This window comes from Apium graveolens, chromosome 7 (genome assembly GCF_009905375.1).
Source record: "Apium graveolens cultivar Ventura chromosome 7, ASM990537v1, whole genome shotgun sequence".
In the NCBI taxonomy this organism is placed as follows: Eukaryota; Viridiplantae; Streptophyta; class Magnoliopsida; order Apiales; family Apiaceae; genus Apium; species Apium graveolens.
Genome location: NC_133653.1, coordinates 51,699,931 through 51,725,897, shown reverse-complemented (window position 1 = coordinate 51,725,897; position 25,967 = coordinate 51,699,931). Strand labels below are relative to the sequence as shown.

Sequence of the window (25,967 nt, the reverse complement as noted above, 5' to 3'; positions counted from 1 at the left end):
GAAGAACTTATTATGTTCCCAGTATCAGAACTTGTCCTGTGACTAGCTTGTCTTGATGTGAATCCTCTACCTTGACTATGACCTCTACCCATTCCAGAGTTTCCTTGATCATCTTTTTCATTATCCTTTCCTTCCAGTGTCTTGTCAGTCTTGCATTTGGACTTAATTACTTTCTCCCCCTTTTTGGCATCAGCAGGTAGTAGAAGAGAGATAAGCTTGATTTTTCAGAATTTCATCAATCTGAGCTTGTTGATGATCTTGAGTCTTCTCAATATAAGCAATCCTGTCAATGGTAGGTTGGAAGAACTTTTTCTTATCAATTTTCTAAACTTGTTCCTATTTGATAAAGTTCTCCTGAATCTTGTGGAGCTCTGCATGAGTAGTTGAATGAAGACCTTGTAGATGTTTGGTACTCAATGCAGTGACTCTAAGCTGGGTTTTGAAATCATCAGAATTTAACATTGCATCAGCTTTAGTCAAGTGCTCAACAAGATGCTTTTCAGTTGGAACACAGGAAATTGAGTTCCATTCCTTAGTCCACTCTTGACCTGCAGGAGTTTCACTCCAAGGTACTGGTGCTTCTCCGGTAACATACTTCTTAACCAGTTCAGACTTTAGAATAGTCTGTTGAGGAGCATGTCCTGAAGGACCTGCTGTATCAGCATCTGTAGTTGGAGCAGCATTACCAGTATCTCCAGCATTTGCAGCATCAGAACTTAAAGAATCAGTATCTTCTGATAAGACAACAGTGTGAGTAGCAATAGAGGCTTCAGCATCCTCTAATTGCTGATCTTGTTCTAAGTTCTGATCAACAGGAAAATCCTGATGCTCACCTAAAGTCTGATCATCAGCATCATGATTCAGAGAAGATGTTGTTGATAACTCTGGAGTTTGAACAGCATAAGGAACAGGTGTTGTAGAAGGATTAGTTGATGGTGGAGCTTCTAAGAAAAGTATGTCAGGCACAACCATATTCTGAATATCAATTTCAGCATTTAGGCCTGGATCAACAGGAGATACAGACTTTTGAATAGGAGACACAGATGGTGTGTTGGCCTTTTCAGTAGCAGCTTCCTTAGATGGAGTTGATGGAGAAGAAGTGACTGGAGCAAATTCCTTGTCTTGTGAGATCAGAGATTCCTGATCCCCTTCCTTAGCTGCTTCCTCTTCATCATTTGAAACTGGCCTTTTTGCCCTCTGTTTCTGGTATCTCTTTGTTGATTTGGATTCCCTGGGAGTTTTAGGAACTGTCATTCTTCTAATCCTTTTGAGAAGCCTAGATCCCCCAATTCCAGAATCCTTCTGAGAAGTCTTTTTCTCAGCTTCACTTACAACAGGTTCTGAAGAAGGAACCTGTTCCTCTGTATCAGATTCATCTCTCAGGGTAATCCTCCTTCTCTTTTGAGGTGTTTGAGGAACAATTTTTATCCTCTTTGGCTTGGAGGAAGAAGGCTTCACAGTAGGTGCTGAGGCTGAGGGTTGTTCAGTCTGTGAAGTGGAGAGATAGGATTTGAGATATTTCCTGAGGGTAGGTTGAGTAGAATGAGTGGTAGGTGCTGAGGATGATGGTTTTTGGGTGTTTGTGGTTGGTTGGACATCAGAGTAAACAGATCTATAAGTATGAGGATCAACATTTACTAAGATCTGTTTTACAGACTGAGGAATCTGTAATGGTCTAACCACTGATTTCTTAGTATCAGCATTTACCAGGTCATTAAAATATCGTTTTGCAACTCTAAAAGGTGGGGTTGAGGAATTGATTAATTGAGGTTCATCAGTACAAAAAGTATATATAAGTTGACAGAATCTAGCAAAATAGACAACATTCCTATCCTCTGTCATCCTATCCCCAATAAAACCAATTATTCCAGTTGCAAAATCTAAATAAGTTTGATGGATAATAGCATACCCTATGTGCTGACTCAGAACTGGGATAGCATCAAAATTCGAACATTTGTTCCTAAAAGCTTTGGTGATGCAGTCGAAGAAAAAGCTCCATTCTCTTTTGATATGAGCCCGTTTCAACTGCCCAAGTTTTTCCAAACTCCGTTCATACCCCAAATTTGCCATTAACTCCTGAAGAGCTGATTCTTCTAGAATTGAAAAAGTACAACCTTCTGGGAGATGTAGAGCTTTACGTATTGTACCAGGAGTGACTGCATAAGATGAATCACCCTTTTCGAAAACAATACTGGGAGTGCCATGTTTACCACCATCATCAAAATGCCTAGTCCGCCAAAACGTCAAAACTTGTTGGCTCGAAAAGACTGAAGGATGGGTCAGTGCATACCCAATCTCACTGTGTGCAAGAAGATCTTGCACAAAATGCAATTCAGATGGAGCTTCAGCATGATCAAGAATTGCAGCATAGTTGTTTGGAACAAACTTAGCTCCGTCAATGATTAAATCCTTAGGTGCCATGTGAAAAATTGAGATTTAAATGTGCCTGTTAGGTGTTTGATAAAATGTCTGTATGAAAAACCAACGTGAGAGAAAGAGAAAGTAAAAGCAAGTAGAGAGAAAAAGTATGAAGGAAATAAAAGATTAAAGAAATCCTTTCTCTGTCGTACTTATACTCTAAAAAAAATGTTACCGTTGGACACCTGTCAGACATGCAGTAATAACGGATAGTTACTGAGCGCGAGAAAACATGAATCATTACTTGCCCACTTGCCTGTTTTCAAGGAAAAACCGTTTCATTTACCCAGATATTCCATTAATCAAGGTGAAACAGTTTTAATTCAAAATTGAAACCGTTCCCACTGATTTAATTATTTTTCACTGCATCATTAATATTCTGAAAAGAAATCAAGTTAAAATGACCAAGATAAATCAAATGAGTAAGTACTGATAAAGGAAAGTCAGAACTTAAATTAAAACAGAATTTCTATGGTCATCAGAATATCAATCAGGATTTATCAATGCATTACAAAATAACTTAGAGACAAAAACTTGAAATAAAGACAGATTTCATTAATATATCAAGAGAATACATTCATGAAATGGAAATTACATCAGTAGTTATACAAGATTTCCCTAAGCTACGAAACCTAACATCAACAGCTTTAGTCCTAGCTAAGAAGCCTGACAAAGCTGATGATGAAGAAAAACAGGAAGAAGACGAGATTAAATCATTTCTTCTTCCGACTCTCGATAAACAGAATGGCGAGTCGGATGATTCGCTCTTGCTGGCGGAGAGCTTCCAGGCTTTCCTCCTCCAATCGCTCTAGATGGCGATGGTAGTCCATATAGAAGAACATGAGGTGGGTCAGTACCTCCTGTGGGACAGAGTCCCATATCTCCTCAGGAATGACCGTGACGTGCCATTCCTGCTGCCAGTCGGCACAGCTTAGCTCCATATTGAAGTTTTGGTAGTTCAAAAACATGTTGTAACTGACCATTGTGTTTTTGAAAGAAAAAGTATGAAGGTAAGTTTGTGAGAAAGAATTTGATGGGAAGGCTGATGTGAAGAGGTTGTTTATATAGGCAAGAGAATGCCAGGAGACACAAAGGTTTTTAATGCTGACAGGTAGAATTAATTCTACCTCGTCTCCCCAGACTTGGAAAAAGAATAACATTCATTGGAAAGAGAAACCATGGTTTAATGCGCACAAGATACAAGTAAAAGTTGACTGTTCAAGTACGAGTACCATTAATCCTAACCATAGTGACTATTAATCTTCCACTTCACATGTTCTAGATTGTATCGAGACTGTTATCAAATTTTATCCACAGATAAGTCAAGTAAAGAATTTAGACTGTAATATCATGACTTAGACTTATTTCAGAACTAACAGTCATCAGAACATAATTTCTTAACTCGAAAAAGGAATGCCTATCTTAGTAAATCCTCATACAAGTGCTGAGTTATACTCTTCAGAACTTAATCGTCAGAATATGCAACCAGAACTTGTCCTCAGAGTTAGTGTAAAATGACACAATGACTGTGTATCTAAAACAACATAGACCACCACAGTAATTTTCATCATTCAGATGAAGTGATTAGTGTGTGTATCAAGCAAAATAGCAGACATAGAGTATAGTCTGATTCACTTCAGTATATCTTAGAAATAAGGCATAACTAAAATTTTGCTAAAGAACTGTCATTATCCTGAAACCTACTGATGAATGAGTTCATGCTTGAGTCCACCTCAACTGTTTTGTGCTAATTTTATGCATCTTTTTAAATTCTATTTTACAGTGGCTTCTCAGTGTAAGTGAGTCACGACTGCTTATCAGAATTTATGCTATTATCAGAGTATTTCTCTAGTAATCATAGAGTGTGAAAAGTCACCAAGAAAATATTTTGCTTTTCTAATGCATATTTACTTAATACCAGCAATGCACTTGGGTCTTCCCTTCCACATTTTTGCTCTAGATCTCAAAGGAGTACCTGATTTTTTTTCTTTGATCCTTTTTCTTTTTATAAATGAGGTTTATCAACACTTAGTACATTCAGCAGTTTTACTAGTATCAGAACTTAACAGATGAGTAGCATTATTCTAATTTGTGACTTAGTAATAAGATAAACAAAGTAAACTCAACTAAGCTCAATTATCAGAATTTGCTTGTGTCATAAAATTTCCACATAAATAATTACTTCTTACATGGGATCATTTGTTTATTGAAAACTACTAGGTCAGTATCTAGCACAGTTATCCTCATAGGATTGAATTGTTACTTAGACAGACAAATCACTTATCAGAGTTTAGAAACATATATCAGACAACAGTTAGTACTTAAAAACATTTAGCAAGTAATCACAGAAAGAGATTAAATTCGGTAAGGACTGATCATAAAGTCTGATAATACAGAACAATACTAAGAAGATTTAGAGAAAGAACCTGAAATCATTCCAAGTTCATTTACCAATCTTGTAAAAGTGGCTTCACACAGTGGTTTTGTGAAGATATCTGCTAGTTGTTGATCTGTTGGAACAAAGTGCAATTCCACTGTACCTTCATCCACATGTTCCCTTATGAAGTGGTACCTGATGCTGATGTGCTTTGTCATAGAGTGTTGAACTGGATTACCTGTCATAGCAATAGGACTTTGATTATCACAGTAAATAGGGATTTTGAAATATGTTAACCCATAATCCAGTAACTGATTTTTCATCCAAAGAATCTGTGCACAACAGCTTCCTGCAGCAATATACTCTGCTTCTGCAGTTGAAATGGAAATTGACTTTTGTTTCTTGCTGAACCAAGAAACCAATCTGCCTCCAAGAAATTGGCAGCTTCCACTTGTTCTTTTCCTGTCAATTTTGCAACCTGCAAAATCTGCATCTGAGTAACCTATTAGTTTAAAATCTGATTCTCTGGGATACCACAATCCCAGATCAGCTGTTCCTTTAAGATACTTATAGATTCTTTTCACAGCTGTTAAGTGAGGTTCTCTTGGATCTGCTTGAAATCTTGCACAAAGACAGGTAGCATACGGCCTACTAGCAGTTAGATAGAGTAGAGAGCCAATCATACCTCTGTAGTCAGTAATATCTACTGATTTACCAGTATCCTTATCCAGTTTTGTTGCAGTGGCCATGGGAGTGGATGCACTTGAACAATCTTGCATTCCAAATTTCTTCAGCAAGTTTCTAGTGTACTTAGTTTGACAAATAAAAGTGCCTTCTTCATTCTGCTTGACTTGAAGGCATAGAAAATAGCTAAGTTCCCCCATCATACTCATCTGATATCTTGACTGCATTATTTTGGCAAACTTCTTGCAAAGTTTATCATTTGTAGACCCAAAAATGATATCATCAACATAAATCTGGACCAGAAGTAAGTCCTTTCCATGGTTGAGGTAGAACAGTGTTTTGTCTATTGTTCCTCTGTTGAATCCACTTTCCAGAAGAAACTGAGCTAAAGTCTCATACCATGCTCTAGGAGCTTGCTTAAGTCCATAAAGTGCTTTATCAAGCCTGTAGACATAATCTGGATGTTTGGAATCTACAAAGCCTGGAGGTTGTTCAACATATACCTCCTCCTCCAATTCTTCATTGAGAAAAGCACTTTTCACATCCATTTGAAAGATAGTAAACTTTTTGTGAGCAGCATAAGCCATAAATATCCTTATGGCTTCTAACCTAGCAACTAGTGCAAATGTTTCATCATAATCAATTCCCTCTTGTTGAGAATATCCTTTTGCAACCAGCCTTGCCTTATTCCTTGTAATTATGCCATCACTGTCAGTTTTGTTTCTGAATACCTACTTTGTACCAACAACAGATCTATTCTTTGGTCTTGGCACTAGGGTCCAGACTTTGTTTCTTTCAAATTCATTTAACTCTTCCTGCATTGCTTGCACCCAATCAGCATCTTGAAGAGCTTCTTCCACTTTCTTTGGTTCAGTCTGAGAAAGAAAAGAATTGTAAAGACATTCACTTGAAGTAGCTGTTCTAGTTCTGACACCTGCATCAGGATTTCCAATTATTAAGTTAAGTGTATGTGATTTAGTCCACTTCCTTGCAGATGGAAGGTTTTCTCTAGAACTGGATGCTCCCCTATGATCCATGATATCTTCATCAACATTTTCTGATGCTCCCCCTGAAACTATGCTCTATGAGTTGGATCCTTCAGAATTTAAGTTTTCAGAACTATAATAACTTGGCTTATCAGAACTTGACAAATCAGAACTTGAAGAGCCAGTTGTATGTTCTGATGCTTCTTGAGATGTGGTTGTATCTTGAGTATGCTCCCCCTGCATAGGTGCATCTTTCTTTGGCGTAGTCACCACAGTTTCAATAACATCAGAGTTTAATCCATCAGAGTTTGCAGTATCAGGATTTAGACAGTCAGGATTTTCAGTATGAGAATTTAAGTCTTCATTTCCAAATCTCAGCTGATCATGGTCAATGAAATCTTCAAGACCAGTAATCTTCTTGTCATCAAAAGAGACATTGATAGATTCCATGACCACTTTTGTTCTCAAATTATAGACTCTGAAGGCTTTTGTGGAAAGTGGATATCCAACAAAGATTCCTTCATCAGCTTTTAGATCAAACTTGGATAGCTGTTCAGGATGAGTCTTGAGAACAAAACACTTGTATCCAAATACATGAAAGTATTTCAGATTTGGCTTCTTTTTCTTCACCATCTCATATGGTGTTTTTCCATGCTTGTTAATGAGTGTTGCATTTTGAGTAAAACAAGCAGTCTACACAGCTTCAGCCCAGAAATAGGTTGGAAGCTTTGCTTCTTTAAGCATTGTTCGTGCAGCTTCAATGAGAGTTCTATTCTTCCTTTCAACAACTCCATTTTGCTGTGGAGTTCCAGGAGCAAAAAATTCCTGCTTTATTCCATGGTTTTTGCAGAACTCTTCCATTATCAAATTCTTGAACTCAGTGCCATTATCACTCCTTAAAATTTTCACAGAATCTTTGACCAATTTATCCAAATGTTTGACATGATCAATCAAGATAGACGCAGTTTCACTTTTTGTGTGCAAGAAATACACCCATGTGTATCTGGTGAACTCATCCACTATGACCAATGCATATTTCTTCTTTGCAATGGACATGACATTCACTAGACCAAATAGATCAACATGTAGTAGATGATAAGGATCAAGAATTGATGATTCAGTCTTGCTCTTGAATGAAGATTTTCTTTGTTTGGCCTTCTGGCAGGAATCACAAAGGCCATCAGGAGTAAATACTGACTTTGGCAGTCCTCTCACAAGATTTTTCTTGACCAGTTCATTTATATTGTTGAAATTTAAATGAGAGAGTTTCTTGTGCCAATTCCAGCTTTCTTCAATTGATGCTCTACTCATCAGACAGATTTCAGAACCATCAGTACTTGTTGAAAGCTTAGCTTCATAAATGTTACCACGCCTGTATCCTTTCAGAACAACTTTGCCTTTAGATTTACTCACAATTTCACAGTGTTCTTCAAAGAAATCAACATGATAACCTCTGTCACAGATTTGACTTATACTCAGCAGATTGTGTTTAAGTCCTGAGACCAGAGCTACTTCTTTAATTATAACATTTCCAAGATTGATATTGCCATATCCCAATGTTTTTCCAATGTTGCCATCTCCATAAGAAACACTTGGGCCAACTTTCTCCACAAAGTTTGATAGCAGGGCCTTATTTCCAGTCATATGTCCTGAACATCCACTGTCCAGAACTAGAATATTTTTCCTGTTGCCCTGCAATCATAAAGACCACTAATTATTAATTTTAAGGACCCAGACTTGCTTGGATCCTTTGGCCTTATTAAGTTTATTAACATTTACAGCGGATTTAGCATCAGAGTTTATGTTAACAATTTTCTTATCAGAACTTACACTATCAGACTTTGAATCAGAATTTACACTAGAAGGAACAATGGAAACTTTCTTCAAAGAAGGTTTTATTTGATAATAATCATAGTACAAACTATGATATTCCTTACAAGTATAAATGGAATGCCATAAACTACCACAATGAAAACAAGGATTTTGTGGTTTGTATCTAACAGACTGACTCTTAATTCCTGATTTTGAAGGTAAGGAGTTAATATTCTTATTCTTCCTGCAAAAAGAAGCCAGATGGTTTGAACATCCACAGTTATGACATGTTTTCCTAGGAGCATCAGGAACAGGTTTATAATCATTGCTTTTATTCACACCTTCCTTTCCATTCCTATTTTTCCTAGGTGATTTTACCTTGTTTGCCTTCTTGACATCTTTCAGCTTATGCTTAAGCTGCTTCTTTGTCATTAAGCCTATGTTCACTTCAGCTGTCTTTTCCTGTTTTAGTTTGTCAGAAGTTGATTCCTCTTTAACTTCTGATTTTTCATTTTCAGACTTTACAGTTACAAACTTAACAGGTTTTAACTTTGGCTTTTGCTTAACAACAGGCTTAATCTCTACAGTTCCTTTATCATTCTTATCTTCTCCATAACCTAAGCCTTCTTTCCAGTTTCCACTACTTAGTAAATTTTGAGTTATTTTGCCAGAGTTAGTCCAAGTCCTGATAATCTCTCTTTCCTTTTCTAACTCAGTTTTTAGAGATTCATTCATTTTTAGTACTTCATCCCTAACATAAAAGCATCATCTCTATCCTTCTGAGTTTGATGGAACATGACTAACTCTTTTTCTAAGAAATCATTTCTTTTCTTAAAAGCAAGATTTTCAGAAGTTAATCTTTCACATATTAAAGTTTGATCTCTATAACTAACAAACATGGTTTTAAGATATCTTCTCAACTCATTAATATCATCAGTATGACAAGCATAAGTAGTCCGATGTACCTTTGTTTCAGCAGCTTGAGAACTGCTCTCAGCACTTTTTTTATCAGCATTTGCCATCAATGCATAGTTCTCCTCACTTTCAGATTCTGAGGTGTCTGTCCAGCATTTTTGCTTTGTGACAAGAGCCTTGCCTTTGTCACCCTTTGCTTTCTTGCAATCAGGAGATATGTGGCCTTTCTCACCACAGTTATAGCATTTAACATTGGTATAATCTCCTCTGTCAGACTTTCCTCCTCTGCTTTCAGATCTTCTGAAATTCTTCTTGTCAGAACTTATGCCTTTCCTGGAAAACTTCTTTCCCTTCACTACACCATAAAATGCCTACTGTAACACCAAAAAAACGTTGCATTAAGGGGTAAATATGTTGCTCTTGCCCCATTTTTAAGCTAAGGTAATATTTTCTTAAAGATAGGTTTTTCCATGTTGCCTTAGGGGTCTAAGGTAACATCTTTGGTGCCTAAGGCAACATCGTGTTTTAACTTGTTTATATGTTGCCTTAGCTTGCTAATGCAACAGAAAGAGAGATAGTTGTAACTTGTTTTTTATGTTACCTTAGAGTTCTGAAATGTTTTTAAAAAAGTGGGACCCACATTAGGGCCCACAGTTATTACATGGAATATGGGTCCCATTTTTTTTGTTATTGTAACATTTTATAAAGTTAATGTAACACTTTGCTAATAAAAAAAATGAAAATTTGTTGTTAATATTTATGTAATCCCAAAAACAAATTTATTAACCCAACGATCCATCCAACAATACCATTTCATAAAACCGATGTACAATTAAATGTAATATATCTAATACATCCCAAACTTCTTAATCTACTAAATACAAACATTACAAGTCTAATTTACGAGAATCACAATTAACTTAACTAATCCGGCAGCTGTCTTTAGCTATCTCCTTGAAGATCAGTCTACCAAGGCTCTTTTCCACTAATTGATGTATATTGGGGCTGGGGATATTGATTGTCCAGAAAATGTAGTTGTTAACATCTGGACAAGGGTATTTACATAAGAAAGCCACTTCAATGGTGCCTCTGCCAACCTCTGTTTGCTATTCTAAATCCTGCAAAGCATATCACTCAATAAGCATTCGAATTTGCTTTAGTCGTTGTACCCCGCTTGTAGAACAAGGTGTGAGGACAGAAAAAACGATGCAGACTAGTAAGTCTTAATATTTTCTAGTACATATATAGAAAGATAGATCATGTACCATATTTTCGAGGGTTATGAATGAGTTCCATCAGAGAATTGTACACATCCAGGTAAACCATCCTTGCATTAGGAAGACGGTTGTTGAGAGACTTCATTTCATCTGACACTTTAACGTTGAATAACTGTGCTAGTTCATTGTAATTATTTTTTTAATGAAGTTAATAATTTTTTTCATTGTTGGGTTCGATTTCTCACTTAAGGGTAGCAAATATTTTAGCCAAGTATTATAATCTATCTATCAAGTTCTTTTGTTTATCCTAGAAAATAATTTCAACTTATAATTTTTTACAGAAATTATAAGTTATTTAGAATTAAAGAACTATTTTTTAACAATTATTTATCTCTAAACTAAAAATATAATTATTTTTAACTTTTATGTTTTAGAAATTACAAGCAAATAGCTGGTCCTAGAAACTACAAAAAGCCAGTACAATTTTGGCACTTCTGCAATAATCTTTTTCTATCATGTGTTATTTGTATTTTCTTTAAAACGGCTTCTTTGAGAAAATCTAGAACTGGTATTGATCGAATACTGAAATATGTAGCAAAATCATGATACAATGGATAAGAGATTAAAAGAAATGAGAAAACCTGATCAAACAGAAAAGTGTGGAGGTCATGATACAATGCCCTTCCTTTAGTGCTACAAAATCCAAGGCTTAGAACACATGCTAGCAAGCAGATGTACTTCATGAGTACTGACAAGCAAGTTAGATTAGGTGAAAGGAAAAACGTTAAGAATTTAATAACTACAAAGTAAACCTTACTTCTGGAGAATCACGAGGGCTTCACAAGTTTGCTACAAAGTAAGCAAATAAATATGGAACAGATATGTAAGTCAAAAATAGAACTGCTTCAGATTATCAAGGCCTTAAACTATGTTTTTTAATTCAAATATCGATAGAATCTGTGATGCTTGATTTCTTGTACAGTCAGATTATGAACAAGATAAATTATATGCCTCATTCTGACATGAACAGGGCAAATAAGGCAGACGTTAAAAGTCTGGCCTTTCCAAAATCTAAAATAAGATGATCTTGAGGAATGTATCCTTCCAATGTGTGTGACTACTTTAATTCATTAGGGGATTTATGCTGGGAAACTAAACAACCAAAAGTACTGCTCATTTGGGTTCAAGCTAAATATTTCTATATAAACTAGGGCTTGATTAAGGAGGAACTATAAGAGCATAGGACAAACGGCCTGATACAATAATCCATATTGACATGGATGTTACAGTTCAAACTTATAACTGATATTCTCTCGATGGAATGGAAGGTGATAACCAAGTGCATATGAAAAAATAAAAAGTTTATGCCTTTATGAATGGAAGAGGATACCTCGTATGTTAGTGTATCAACCAACCCATAAATGCGGTCTATGTGTATGCTCTTACCAATGAGCTTAGAAAAGGTGGGATCACCATGTCTAGATTCTAGTCTGAAGCAATAGTTTAGTTAATTAATTAGATTAATGTAATTTTACAATACAAGTAACTCTTAGAGTAAAAAATGGGTATTAATCAATCTAGAAAGCTTTGTGCATTATATATGTAGACATATAAAGATTTAAACAAATAATATTTTAATTGCTTAGTAATAAACAGATTTTGGGATAACATAATAACTAATATTTTAACCAAGGTGCAAAATTCTGAAACTAGCAGCATTGCATCTTCAAGAATGCCTTTCGATGCTTTAATACATGTAACTTAACTGGCTGAAGCGCCACAACATTATAAATGGGATTGCTAGGGGACTACTCTACCTTCACGAGGATTCCAGGCTAAGAATCATCCAAAGATATCTAAAAGTGAATAACATTTTACTTGATCACGAGATGAACCCATATAAAGGAATTTTAGCTTTGTAGCATTATGCTTCAACTGGTCAAAAACATCAGCTCTAAATGTATCGACACAAACCAAAGCTGGTTTCCAACCGCTCTTTTGATGAAAAAATGCATATTTTATGCACGTGGAACCTGGAGTTAATTACATCAAATAAGAACAATCCCTTGCTCATAATAAAGGATACCAATATCTCAAAATCAACTTCAATAAAAAATAATTATTTGGACAAAAACTAATTCTTTTAGCTCAAGGTCGTAACTATCCGGGAGCCACATCACAAAATCCATCTAATATATTATAAATTAACAAAAAAATTGCAGATTACACATTAACACAAACCGAAAATCACAATCTAAACTCTTAATATTATCGGGAAAAACAACGAGTACCTTATAAACCGATAAACATAACCACACTCGGTTTCCCCTTCTTCGGAGTAAACGCAGGCTTCCCCGGATCCAATATCTTACACAACTCATTGAAAATTGCCTACACACAATTCAACCAAATTAAACCGTCAATTCCAACGCTATATTACCGACCTATACTCTGTTCACAAACTTTCCAGAGCTAGTTTAGTACCATGATTCATTTTCAGCAATTATGGACTTTTTCAGCTATCTTTTACCTATATAAAAAATGAGAAAATGATTAACTAAAATTTAAGTAAATAAATTCTTACATGAGAATACAAAATCGGGAACCTGTAATGTGCAGTCTCGACAAGATCTTAATCCACAGAAATTCAGAAGAACCGAAATAGGAGAGTTAAAGAACCCATTTGAAGCGAGGAGGGTGAGAACAAGAGAGATAACTGAATCTCTAATTGAAAACATATTTTAACCCATTTGACTGAATTTCTAATTCGTTCTAATCGAAGAACGAATGAGAAAGGCTAAGACCGAAATTAGAATTGAAAGAAGAATAAGAGAGCAATTACAGATTTTTGAGAGGGTAAGAAGAGAATGGGAGAGTGCAACGAGAGAGAGGGGGGTCACCAGAGAATGGTAGGAGAGAGCACGAGATTTTGGGTTGAAACTTGAAGGCGGCTGAAAAATTGGGTGGCTTCGTTACCTAAAAAACTGCCGCTCGTATAAAAATTAGGCGGTCGGTTCAAAATTTTACATACATTTTGTATAGTTAACATTTACAAATTGTAATAAATAATTATTTAAATTGGTTTTTTAGAAAATAAATATTTACTTTTCTGTGAATTTTTACTTTCATAGATTTAAAACTTAATATTTTTATTTAGAAAATGATTTGTAGATATTCATATTATGTGGAGGTAGATTTTATTATTTTTATTTTGATTTAAGGCATCTTTAAATTGGGATCTTAATTAGTTTTATTAGTTTTAAAATTTCTATTTAATTGTTTTTTAATTTTATTTACGTAAACAAATAGGTAGATCATCATGTATTTTACATATTAATTGGTGTATTACCTCAAATTCTTGTAAAACTAATAATTCAATTTTAAAACATTATTATAATTTTCTTTTTAATACTCTAAGGTAACACTTATCCATGTATGTTACAAACTTCAACACTTTTTAGCTAATGCAACGTCAAGCTTTTGGCTAAAGTAACACAAAAAACACAATGTTATATTAGACCATATATAGCATATCTAAGGTATCATATTTCGCTAATATTTGTGAGCAGAGGGTTGTCATAGGTCATTTATGGTGTAGTGCTTCCTGAACTTCCTGTATGCAATCTTTGTGATTCCTTTCACCATAAGAGCACACAGCTTCATCATCTGCTCATCAGCATCAGTCTCAGGCAAGCTTTCAGAATCTGAGTCATTATCACTTTTAGAACTTGATGACTCAGTTTCAGACTTTATGACAAGAGGTTTACCTTTGTCTTTCCTTGAGGAAGGTGCTTTGGGGGATTCTTCTTCAGCCTTAAGAGCAACTGTCATTGACTTTCCTCCTTTCCTCTTGCTTCTTTGTTCCATCTCAAGCTCATGAGTCTTGAGCATTCCATAGATTTCATCAAGAGTTGTTTCATCAAGATTGTAGTTGTCTCTTATTGTCGTTGCCTTCAAATCCCAGCATTCAGGAAGAGCTAACAGAAATTTAAGGTTTGAATCTTCAAGATCATACTCTTTATCAACCAATGACAAATCATTCAAAAGTTTGACAAATCTATCATATAAATCATTCAATGACTCATTAGTCCTTGAGTCAAAATGTTCATACTCTTGAGTGAGTATTGTCTTCCTGTTCTTCTTAATTGTGTCAGTTCCCTAACACCTTATTTTCAGAGCATCCCATATCTCCTTAGCAGTCTTGCAGTTGATTACCCTGTTTGACATTACATTATCAATGGCACTATGCAGTAAGTGTCGTACCTTAGCATCCTTAGCAATTGATGCTATATCTTCAGCAGTATAATCACTCTTCTCCTTTGGTATGGTCTTTGCTGCTTCACCTGCAACTACAACAGCGAGCTTGGTTGGTTTGTGAGGCCCTTCCTTGATTCTATCAAGGTATTCTGGATCTGTTGCTTCTAGGAACATTGTCATCCTTACCTTCCATATGGGATATTCAGATGGTCTCAGTATGGGAACTCTGATGGTCTCATACCGACTCTGAATTTGTGTCTTTGGTGGTTCCTCAGTTTTGGTAGGCTTAGTTGGAGTTTCTGTGTCCGACATGATTATGTTTGGATCTTTAACTGTATGTGTGTTAACATATAGGCTCTGATACCACTTGTTAGGTCACACACATTATAGAGGGGGTGAATACAGTGTATAATACAATCAAATCGATATTAAATAACAGAAAACAAACTTTATTGAAACAATAAATTCTGTTACAGCGTGGAACTGTTACCTCTCAGTGATGAACAAATATCACGAGAGTTGCTAGGGTTACAATGAATAATCTTCTCGAATATGATAACACTTTTAGTGTAAACCCTATGTCTGTGTTTATATACTACACAGTTACAAGATAATCGCTAATTGATATAGAATATAATTCTGCTTCCTAAAATATATCAATCAGATATCTTTTCATCCAAGTATTCCATTCTTCACGGAACTCCTTCTTCATGCATATCCCTTCTTATGTTTATCTCGATCTTCTTTCCTTTAATCAGCTACTATCCTTATCTGATCGTCCTTCAACACTTAAGTTCTGATGTCTAACTTCTGATGATTATCTCCTGAAAATATAAGTACTGATATCCTTAAGTCTTGACTTCCAGTACTGATCAACAGTTAAGTACAGATTTGTCCTGTTAAGTAAGATCTGAAATCTAAACATAAATTATATTAGCCATGACATTATCAAATATATCTAACATCCATATCCAAGGATAATCAGTGGGGATATGCATAGACCGGAAGTGGTGTCTTTTGAGGGCTGTATTATTTATCCAAGATGGCCACAGATAACCAGAGTTACCAATCACCTTACAGAGTAGTGAGAGGGTGAGGGCTTGATTCCGGTCTCTAGGGTTTTTCAAATTCAATTCGCCTTCCTGATGAGGCAGACACATACTTTCTCCCAACTAACCTTAGCTCCACCTACTTTGTCAATATCACCCTTCGATAGAAACCTGGTAAAAATCCGTTGTATAAGCTTTTGAACTGCAGCTGGAAGAATAAAGTGTGTAGACCAGAGAATAGAACAGCCCTGATCAATTTAGTTCTTCCTGCAAAAGAGAGTAATAAGTTTGACCAAGGATTACCTCGATCTGTGAGTTTAAAGAATAATGGCATACAATCATTGATCCTGAGCTTAGTAGTAATCAAAGGAACACCCAAAAATTTGACAGGGAATTGGCCGTGGGGGATATTAAACCGATCATCAAACCAAGATGTCACCTCATTCGAACAGTTACTAAAAAAACACTGCTTTTGTGAACGCTGGGTTTCAAGACACTGAGATCAGAAAACATAGTCAGATAATTTATGACATGGCTAATAGATTACTTGTCACATCTGGAAAAAAGAAGTACATCGTCAATATAGAAAAAGTGAGAAATCTGTAATTCTTTACACTTCCAATGATGTTTAAAGTTATTAGGTTTCTGATCTAGAAAGCATAACAACACATTCATTTATGAGGCCTTTCCCCCCTCTGAAATAGCCATTCAAACCACTATTAATTTTTACAGAGTACCTGGGGGTGGCTATGCAGCTGTCAACCTACTTCACAAACTGATTAGAAAATGGCATTTTAATCATAGCTGCTATGATGAAGTCCCATCTAACGGAATCAAAGTCCTTGTGAAGATCTGTTGTAAGTGCACGTTTAGGGGTACCTGTGTCCCTGTTATATCCCTGAACAATTCTTGAGCCATTATAATATTATTAGTAATGCTTCCGCCTGCTACAAAAGCAGATTGAGCCAAGTGTCTATAATCTTGCGCATGCGAATTTTCATTCTGGAGGCCAGAATTTTTGCTGTGCACTTATAAGCAATTGAGCACAAAGATATTGGTCCAAAGTCTAACATTAAAGTTGGAGATGATGTTTTTGGGATCAGAGCTATAGATGTTGAATTAAAGTCAGGGCGCATCACTGATGTACTGAAAGAATGCTTGATAGTATCACAGAAATTGAAGCCAATCATATCCCAAACTGATAGGTAGAATTCAACAGTGAATCCATGAGGGCCAGGAGCCTTGTTCTTTTTCATAGCTTTCAAGGTTTTGAGGATTAAGTTAGTGTTGACTGTTTCCGTGATCATGGCAGCTTGGTGAGATGTAATGGAATTACACTGAATGTCATCTAGGTTACTAGTATGGGGCAATGATCCATAATGCCCCTATTTTATATATGCATTGTACCTTCAGTAAATTGTAAGAACCAGGAACCATTCCCCAGCATTATGTCTGGTCTTTTGTAAATTGTGTGCACAAGTCTGTAAGGTGATTGGTAACTCTGGCTCTCTGTGGCCATCTTGGATAAATAAAATATCCCGTTTCTCGTAAATACGGGTTTTATCGATTTACCGAAATGAAAATTGTATCGTAAAATTTGCGCCGGGAACCGCACAGGTAAAACCACATTATATATATTTATTGACGTAAATAAATACACGTTATATCCCGCATATTACAATTAGTAGCCAAACAAGTGTTCTTCCATCACGCATCAAACTAGAGGGAAGTTCTAAGACCATTCCCAATATTATATGAAATAAACTGAAAAGCGAGTGATCTAAGATTGAGAATCTTTCTCCATATCCAAGGATAGTCAGTGGGGATATGCATAGACAGGAAGTGGTGTCTTTTGAGGGCTGTATTATTTATCCAAGATGGCCACAGAGAACCAGAGTTACCAATCACCTTACAGAGTAGTGAGAGGGTGAGGGCTTGATTCTGGTCTCTAGGGTTTTTCAAATTCAACCCGCCTTCCTGATGAGGCAGACATACTTTCTCCCAACTAACCTTAGCTCCACCTACTTTGTCAATATCACCCTTCCATAGAAACTGTAGAGTTTAAGCAGAAATATATGGCTGAACTAAACAAAGTTGCATAAATGATCACTGAAATGGATAATACTAATGTGAGAGATAACTCACTCAGAAAAAAATACAGCCAATATAAAGAGATAACTACTCAACTAATGGTAGCTAAAAACCAGGATCATGACCTGTTTTTTCTCCACACCTTATTCCACCAGATACCAGACCTACGACTATCTCTCAAGACCTGATCCTACTGCTACATACTCGCTTACACAGCTGATTTATTGAACATAAATAAATAAAACAAAGTTTAGATTAAAATTAATCCAACAGAAACCTGGTAAAAATTCGTTGTATAAGCTTATGAACTGCACCTGGAAGAATAAAGTGTGTAGACCAGAGAATAGAACAGCCCTGACCAATTTAGTTCTTCCTGAAAAAGAGAGTAATAAGTTTGCCCAAGTATTAACTCGATCTGTGAGTTTAAAGAATAATGGCATACAATCATTGATGCTGAGCTTAGTAGTAATCAAAGGAACACCCAAAAATTTGACAGGGAATTGGCCGTGGGGGATATTAAACCGATCATCAAACCAAGATGCCACCTCATTCGAACAGTTACTAAAGAAAACACTGCTTTTGTGAACACTGGGTTTCAAGACACTGAGATCAGAAAATATTGTCAGATAATTTATGACATGGCTAATAGATTACTTGTCACATCTGGAAAAAAGAAGTACATCGTCAACATAGAATAAGTGAGAAATCTGTAATTCTTTACACTTCCAACGATGTTTGAAGTTATTAGGTTTCTGATCTAGAAAGAATAACAACACATTCATATATGAGGCCTTTCTCACCTCTGAAATAGCCATTCAAAGCACTATTAATTTTTACAGAGTACCTGGGGGTGGCTATGCAGCTGTCAACCTACTTCACAAACTGATTAGGAAACTGCATTTTAATCATAGGTGCTATGATGAAGTCCCATCTGACCGAATCAAAGTCCTTGTGAAGATCAGTTTTAAGTGCACATTTAGGGGTACCTGTGTCCCTGTTATATCCCCTGAACAGTTCTTGAGCCATTATAATATTATTAGTAATGCTTCTGCCTGCTACAAAAGCAGATTGAGCCAAGTGTCTATAATCTTGGGCATGCGAATTTTCATTCTGGAGGCAAGAATTTTTGCTGTGCACTTATAAGCAATTGAGCACAAAGATATTGGTCCAAAGTCTAACATTAAAGTTGGAGATGAAGTTTTTGGGATCAGAGCTATAGATGTTGAATTAAAGTCAGGGCGCATCACTGATGTACTGAAAAAATGCTTGATAGCCTCACAGAAATTGAAGCCAATCATATCCCAAACTGATACGTAGAATTCTACAGTGAATCAATGAGGGCCATGAGCCTTGTTCTTTTTCATAGCTTTCAAGGTTTTGAGGATTAAGTTAGTGTTGACTGTTTCCGTGATCATGGCAGCTTGGTGAGATGTAATGGAATTACACTGAATTTATCTAGGTTACAAGTATGGGGCAATGATCCATAATGCCCCTATTTTATATATGCATTGTACCTAGAGGTGGCCAAACGGGCGGTTTGGCTCGGCACGCTCCTGAATCGGCTCGCCAAAAACTCATATAACTCGGCTCGTGCGGTTCAAAATTCGGCACAAACCGTATATTAAAACGAGCCAAGCACGAGTTGGATGGGATTGAACCGGAACTGGTCCGGAACCGGCACGCGATTCGCCACCTGGCTGCCTAACTTTTATTTTTGAAAAATAATATCTTATATTATTTTAAATTTCTAATTTGAAAACTTTTAAATATATGCAAAATGTTATAAATTTTATTAATTAACAATTTGTACCTTCAGTAAATTGTAAGACCCAGGAACCATTCCCCAGCATTCTGTTCGGTCTTTTGTAAATTGTGTGCACAAGTCTGTTTTTTAAAAATATTCCAATTCAAAAGGCCTTTGGTAAATTAAAAAACAGATATTGTAAAAATATAGTCTTCTGTAAATTGTGTGCAGAGGTCTTTTTTTACTGAAGTACAGTGCATAAAAATATAGTCAATTTACAAGGATAAATAATTACAAATATTGAAAAACATATATACACATTCCAATTTAAGGCCAAGAACTAATTCAAAGACTGCATTAGCATTAATATAGAAAACTACCAAACAATGTACTTGAAAGTCAAAGAAGACGGTGAGAAAAGATTAAATATACATTTATAAAGGAGAACGCATACTCTTCACTTTCATCACAAACAGCGGCACTTCCATGTGAATCTGAAAAAAACAACCATCACAATAGAAAACAAGCAAAACTATGGGTGTGTAAATGATAACATGTATATCTTTAGGCCCAGACACAAATCGAAATAAACAAATCTTGAGTAAATCAAGCAAAGATCCTAAAGCATATGTAATATTAGAACCTTATTGTTGTGTCTGAGGCTGGTATTGGACAATCTGATTTTGTTGTTCTGAAGAATCTTCACTGTTGTGCTCAGCATCATGTGAGCGATGTGGAGTGTTTTATGAAGGCATTTTGTGTCTTATCTATGTATTGGTTATGATTAGTGTGTGTAAGAAATACAAAAGTGTGTGTAGATGGAGAGCCAGAGGAGGCCGGTAACAGTGTAGGTTGCCCTAACCCTTAGTAATTTATTTTAGGTGTTTAACACAAATGGCTTGTATACTATGTTATTTAGCTACTTATAATTTCTTATTGGGCTTTTTTTAAAATTATTCAAATTCAAAAAGATTTTACAAAAATACTTTCATATTTTACGAAGATTGCAAAAAATAGTTTTTTTTATTTGTAAAAAAATCAGTTTTTTCAATTTTTTTGTAGAAATGCTCTTTTTGTGCAACTTGGTAAAACCTCTAATATCATCAAAGAACTCATGTACTCGATTTTGGGTGTACACGTTTTTTAAAATATTTTCAAAATAAAGTAAATTGAAAAAAGTAGTTTTTTATAATTTCTCTTTCTTTTTCCCTTTGTTCTAATAATTTCTTTTTTATATTAGGTTAAGAAAAAGTAGAATATTTTCTACATAAACAAACAACTAGTTTAACATTAACTTTTAATAATAATAACAACAACAACAACAACAACAATAATAATAATAATAATAATAATAATAATAATAATAATAATAATAATAATATCTTAATATATAACACGAATAAGATAAATAATTATAAAGTACTAACAAAGGTGCACAATTCGAAACTCATCAACCACTTTATTTTAATCTAACTTAAAATATTAATTATGGTATATACAGAATTATATCCTACATTTAATATGATTAAACATATTAATAATTAAAATATTTTTAATATATTTAAAATAGAGTAGATATTCAAATTTGTAAAAAGATAGTTTGAAGTTTCTAAATAAATATTGCATGGAAATTTACAATGGAGACGAATTTGAATTTTTTTACATAATGTAAATGTAACATGTATTCGAATTTATAATCTAGAGGGTTTCAAATTATTGTTTAAAATTTTGTAAATTGAATAGGTATGGTAATTATATCGTATATAATATACTAGTAAAGCCCATAATTCCAAAGTATTATCAAAGGTTGCAGTTGTGTAGCACAACTTTAATGCTAAATATACTAAATACCAAAAAAATAAATTTCAAATCATTTCAATATGATATTTTTATGAAAAGAATAGTATTTTGTATACAACATTTATATTATTAAATTTAAAAATTAAAATAAATTCATATTTTAAATAATACTAAATACATCATGATAAAACCTCTGGCTAATACAATGAAATTTTTATATCGAGGGAAGAGGCTAGAGGGCATGTGATATCTAAAAACCATATTTGGAACATGTCATGTCATTTAATAACGTTGCTTTCAAATTCATAAATTGAATTTCAGTTTGATTGGGTGAGCTTACTCCCTTGTGATTTTACTTCGATTTATTGCATTTATTGCCAAATATCATGGTTGTAAAAATCGATAATCGGCACTAATCGGTTTGGGTACCGATTAGGGATTAATCAGAAAATCGGGGATTGATTGAAGAGATTAATCGGAATAAAAATCGGATATATTTAAATATTTTAATAATATTTAATATATTTACCTTATTTATTATGAAATATATCATTCAAAAATAATTTATAAATATTATTCGGATTTCAAAAAATAGATCGGCCAAATATTTTTTAAGGATTAATCGGGGATTAATCGGGGATTTTTTAAACACTGCCAAATATTTAAAATAAATTAATGGGATTAAAAATTTGATATAGTAAAAAATAAATGTTAAAAATTAAAATAATAGTATATATAACTAGGTATTGTTAGAAAATGGAAAGTTTGAGACATATTTTATATATATTGTTGATATGATTTCTGGAAGCTAACACTTGGAGGTTGTTCCTTAACATGAGGACTTTAACTTTCATATTTGGATCTAAGACATTTTCTTAGTGTAATCCATGCGACAAAGTTTTTTGTTTGAAATGGGTTATGGGGATTTTGTCCCACATTGATATTGTGAAAGAAAGATATTGAGTTTATATAACATCTTGTGTTAGTGTTGTTTACAATTACTAGCATAAGTGGAATGCTTGTGTGGCCTAGTGCTAGTGGAAACTCTTATATTTTTCTTTTTTATTACAAGTTTAATTATTTATATTGATTATTTAATCATTAATATAAAATATATTGAGTAAGGATTATTTTAATCATACTCTGAATATATTTTGTAATATTAATATTAATTAATCAGGATCTAATATAAATAATAAGGAAAACCCATTTTGCTTACTTTTTCTATTTTGTTACTTGGTGTACCACATCGAGTAAAATAGAAGAAGAGTAACTTGAGATGCCTATATATTGAGATGTACAGTTGAGATAAACATGACATAAGTCTCGGTGCCTACCTCGCAAACATATATGAGTTGCATAGGTTTTATGGGCAAACTGAGGTGCGAGTCGCCATTGATCATTGCTAGTTCTGTGGCTAGATTGATCTATTGATGTTTTATCCTCGAAGCAATATTGGAGCATTTCATCACAGCTTAAGTGGGGGGCAATAATCTCTTCAAGAACAGTCAAGTCCTCTTGAAGGGTTTGACGACTCAGCTGTTGTGTTCTTCTTCTTATCGAATTTGAAAAGCGATAAGAGATAAGTTTTCTTTACTTTCTTTGTCAATTACAGTCTTTATAGTTTGTTATTGCCTTCGTTTTTTGTTTCGTTAGTTGGTTATTTGGTCATTTGCCTTATTCTTGTTACTATCTATATATAACTGCCCATTGTTGCTGTGTAGTTAGAATTATACCCAACAATCTTGAAGAGATTATAGTTATATATAGTTAATTAGCAAGATGGTTAACGAAACTGGTGATGTTCCTAAAACTGTTGAGACTGGTTCTGGGTCTGGTGGTACTACTACCATTGACTGGACCACTTATCGTTTCCCCGGCCAATTGATTTATCTAGTATGTGCCTAAGAAATTCAGTGGTGGAGCTTCTCTTTCTCGTTGGAAGAAAAAAAAATGAAGCTCTGGTTAATGGTTAAGGGTCTATGGTTAGTGGTACAGTATGATCCTCCTGGGTTGGATCAAGATAAAGCTGAATCTGTTAAGGTTTATGCTTTATGGGCTGAGAAGGATGGGGTGGCCAGGGGAGCCATTTTGGCAGCCTTGGAGAATACCTTTTTCGATGTTTTTTCATCAGATACCTATACTGCTAAAGTCTTATGCGATAAGCTGGACCAAACCCATAATACTGATTTTTAAGGTCTTGAAAAGTATTCTGTGGCTAGGTTTCTTGATTTAAAGTTGGTGGATGGGAAATCCATGACTGAACTTGTTCATTAGTTTGAGATTTTGGTTCATGCTTTGGGTGAGTCCGATATGGTCTTTCCTGAGAAGTTTTGAGTGATGTCTGTGATTGAAAAGCTCCCTAAGGCTTGGGAAGAGTTTGCTCTCTCCCTGAAAAGACAGAAAGGAGAGATCACATGGACTAACTTGATGTTGGACATCTCAGTACGGGAGCAACACAAGTCCAAACAGGGACATGTATTGCCTGTGAAACATGGGAGCTCGAAGGTGAATGTAGTGACTGTAGGACAGAAAAGAAAGATAGTCACTAAGAAGGCTAACACTAAACCTGACAAGAACAAGTCTAAGAAACCATAGGCGAACAAACCATGTTGGACTTGTGGACAGGTTGGTCATTGGAGCAAGGACTGTCCAAGTAAGAAAGCTAAGAAAGCTGGAGTGGTTGCTCAAGCAACTACTGTGCTTGGACTTGGAACCATGAATGTGCCAGTAGTTAACATGGTTATTGGTGAGGTTGTTGCCTCTGTACTATTTTCCACTTATCTGCCACATGAGTGGTTGATTGATACTCGAACTAATATACATATTTGTGCTAATATTAGCTTGTTTGTATCTTATCAACAGTCATGGAGTGACAGTGACGATGGGGAATGCTAGTGCTACACAAGTGCTTGGAATAGGAAACGTGGACCTGAAGTTTGCTTCTGGGCGAATTATATCTCTCACTAGAGTGCATCATGTTCCCTCTATTCGTAAAAATATTATAAGTGGAATTTGTTTGGTTAAGAACGGCTTTGAACTTTCTTTAAAATATAATAAAGTAGTTATTACTCATACTGGTACATTCTTTGGCAAGGGTTACTTGTCTAATGGTTTGTTTTTAAAAAATGTTGAACCCGTTTTGGGTGGTTTTATTACTGATAGTGTTGCACCTTCTGTTAATTGTGTAGAATCATATGATTTGTGGCACTTACGACTTGGTCATTTAAATTTTGGTGCTCTAAAGAATATGATGAATTTAGAGTTGATTCCAAAGTACGCCATTGATAAAAAATCTAAGTGTCAAGTGTGTGTAACTGCTAAATAAACAAGGAAACCTTTTCATAATGTTGTTAGGGATTCATACTTGTTAGATTTAGTTCACTCAGACATATGTGAATTTGGTGGTGTGTTTTCTAAGGATCACTCTAGATATTTCATTACCTTTATAGATGATTGTAGTAGATATTGTTATGTTTATTTGCTTAAACATAAGGATGAAGCACTAGATAAATTCATTATGTATAAAAATGAAGCTGGAACACAAACTGGCAAAGTACTTAGACGTTTGAGGTCTGATAGAGGTGGTGAGTGTACGAGTACCTTGTTTAATGAATTTTGCGCAAGCAATGGTATAGTTCATGAGGTTACTCCACCATACACACCTGAATCTAATGGGTGGCAGAACGAAAGAACATAACTTTTAAAGATATGATTAATAATATGCTAATTAATTCTGGGTTTCCTAAGTACGTGTGGGGAAAAGCTCTGAATGCGGCTTGCCATATTCTGAATAGAGTCCCTCTGTAACATATGGACAAGACACCATATGAATTATGGAGAAACAGTAGGACAAGTTTGAGTTATCTTCGTATGTGGGGGTACCTTGCTAAGGTGCTTGTCCCTGAACACAAGAGATAGAAACTGTGTCCGAAAACTGTTGATTGTATCTTTCTGGGCTATCTTGAAACAACAAGCGCTATGAGATTCTTAGTATTAAAATCTTACATAGATGGTATTATGGAAAATGCGATAGTAGAGGTTCGTGATACAACTTTCTTTGAGGAAGTATTCCCTATGAAGACTGGTATACCTTTGGGTAGTTCTGAGGATGATCCCACTCACACATCGACTTCTATTCCTGATCATGTGGAAAAGATGACAAATGTGGGGGTGGATCCTGGTAATAGCTCTACTCCTAACGAAGTAGAGGAACCTAGAAAAAGTAAGTGTCACTACGCCATAAACGGCCTTCTACCACATAATTACTTGATATTGCCGTAGATAATGTTACAGTAGCTATATGATGATGTACCGTACTGCAACATGTTTTAATTATGTTAGCATAGGTCTCGTAAAGTGTTGCCAATACATATATTAATATTAATATTCAATTTTTTATTAATAAATAAATAAATAAATGCTGATGTGGCAGAGCTGGGTCCTCACACTGCTGACGTGGCAGGTGGTCCCTGCTGACGTGGCAGGTGCGTCACCCATGTGGGTCCCACCTTGCTGACGTGGCAAGTGGATCCCTGCTGACATGACAAGCGGGTCCCCCATGTGGGCCCCACACTGCCGACGTGGCAGGGGGTGTACCATCATTATTAGCATTTT

The 25,967-nt window shown here is 35.2% G+C and overlaps 2 long non-coding RNA genes across 4 annotated transcripts; both read right to left on the bottom strand.

Annotated features, from left to right (window-relative positions):
- Positions 1 to 9,966: 9,966 nt before the first annotated feature.
- On the bottom strand, positions 9,967 to 13,363 carry LOC141672354 (uncharacterized). Its single transcript, XR_012555476.1, has 4 exons — positions 12,994 to 13,363; positions 12,701 to 12,800; positions 11,051 to 12,442; positions 9,967 to 10,519 (listed from the first exon to the last, which is right to left on the bottom strand). It is a non-coding gene; the product is annotated as an uncharacterized LOC141672354 (long non-coding RNA).
- Positions 13,364 to 15,149: 1,786 nt separating this feature from the next.
- LOC141670571 (uncharacterized) lies at positions 15,150 to 20,422 on the bottom strand. Of its 3 annotated transcripts, none has more exons than XR_012554632.1 (3): positions 20,194 to 20,422; positions 15,740 to 20,044; positions 15,150 to 15,490 (listed from the first exon to the last, which is right to left on the bottom strand). It is a non-coding gene; the product is annotated as an uncharacterized LOC141670571 (long non-coding RNA). The 3 variants fall into 3 exon arrangements; XR_012554633.1 differs by lacking the exon at positions 15,150 to 15,490 and having other exon boundaries at positions 17,332 to 17,767; positions 17,932 to 20,044; XR_012554634.1 differs by lacking the exon at positions 15,150 to 15,490 and having other exon boundaries at positions 17,332 to 18,179; positions 18,249 to 20,044.
- Positions 20,423 to 25,967: the final 5,545 nt, after the last annotated feature.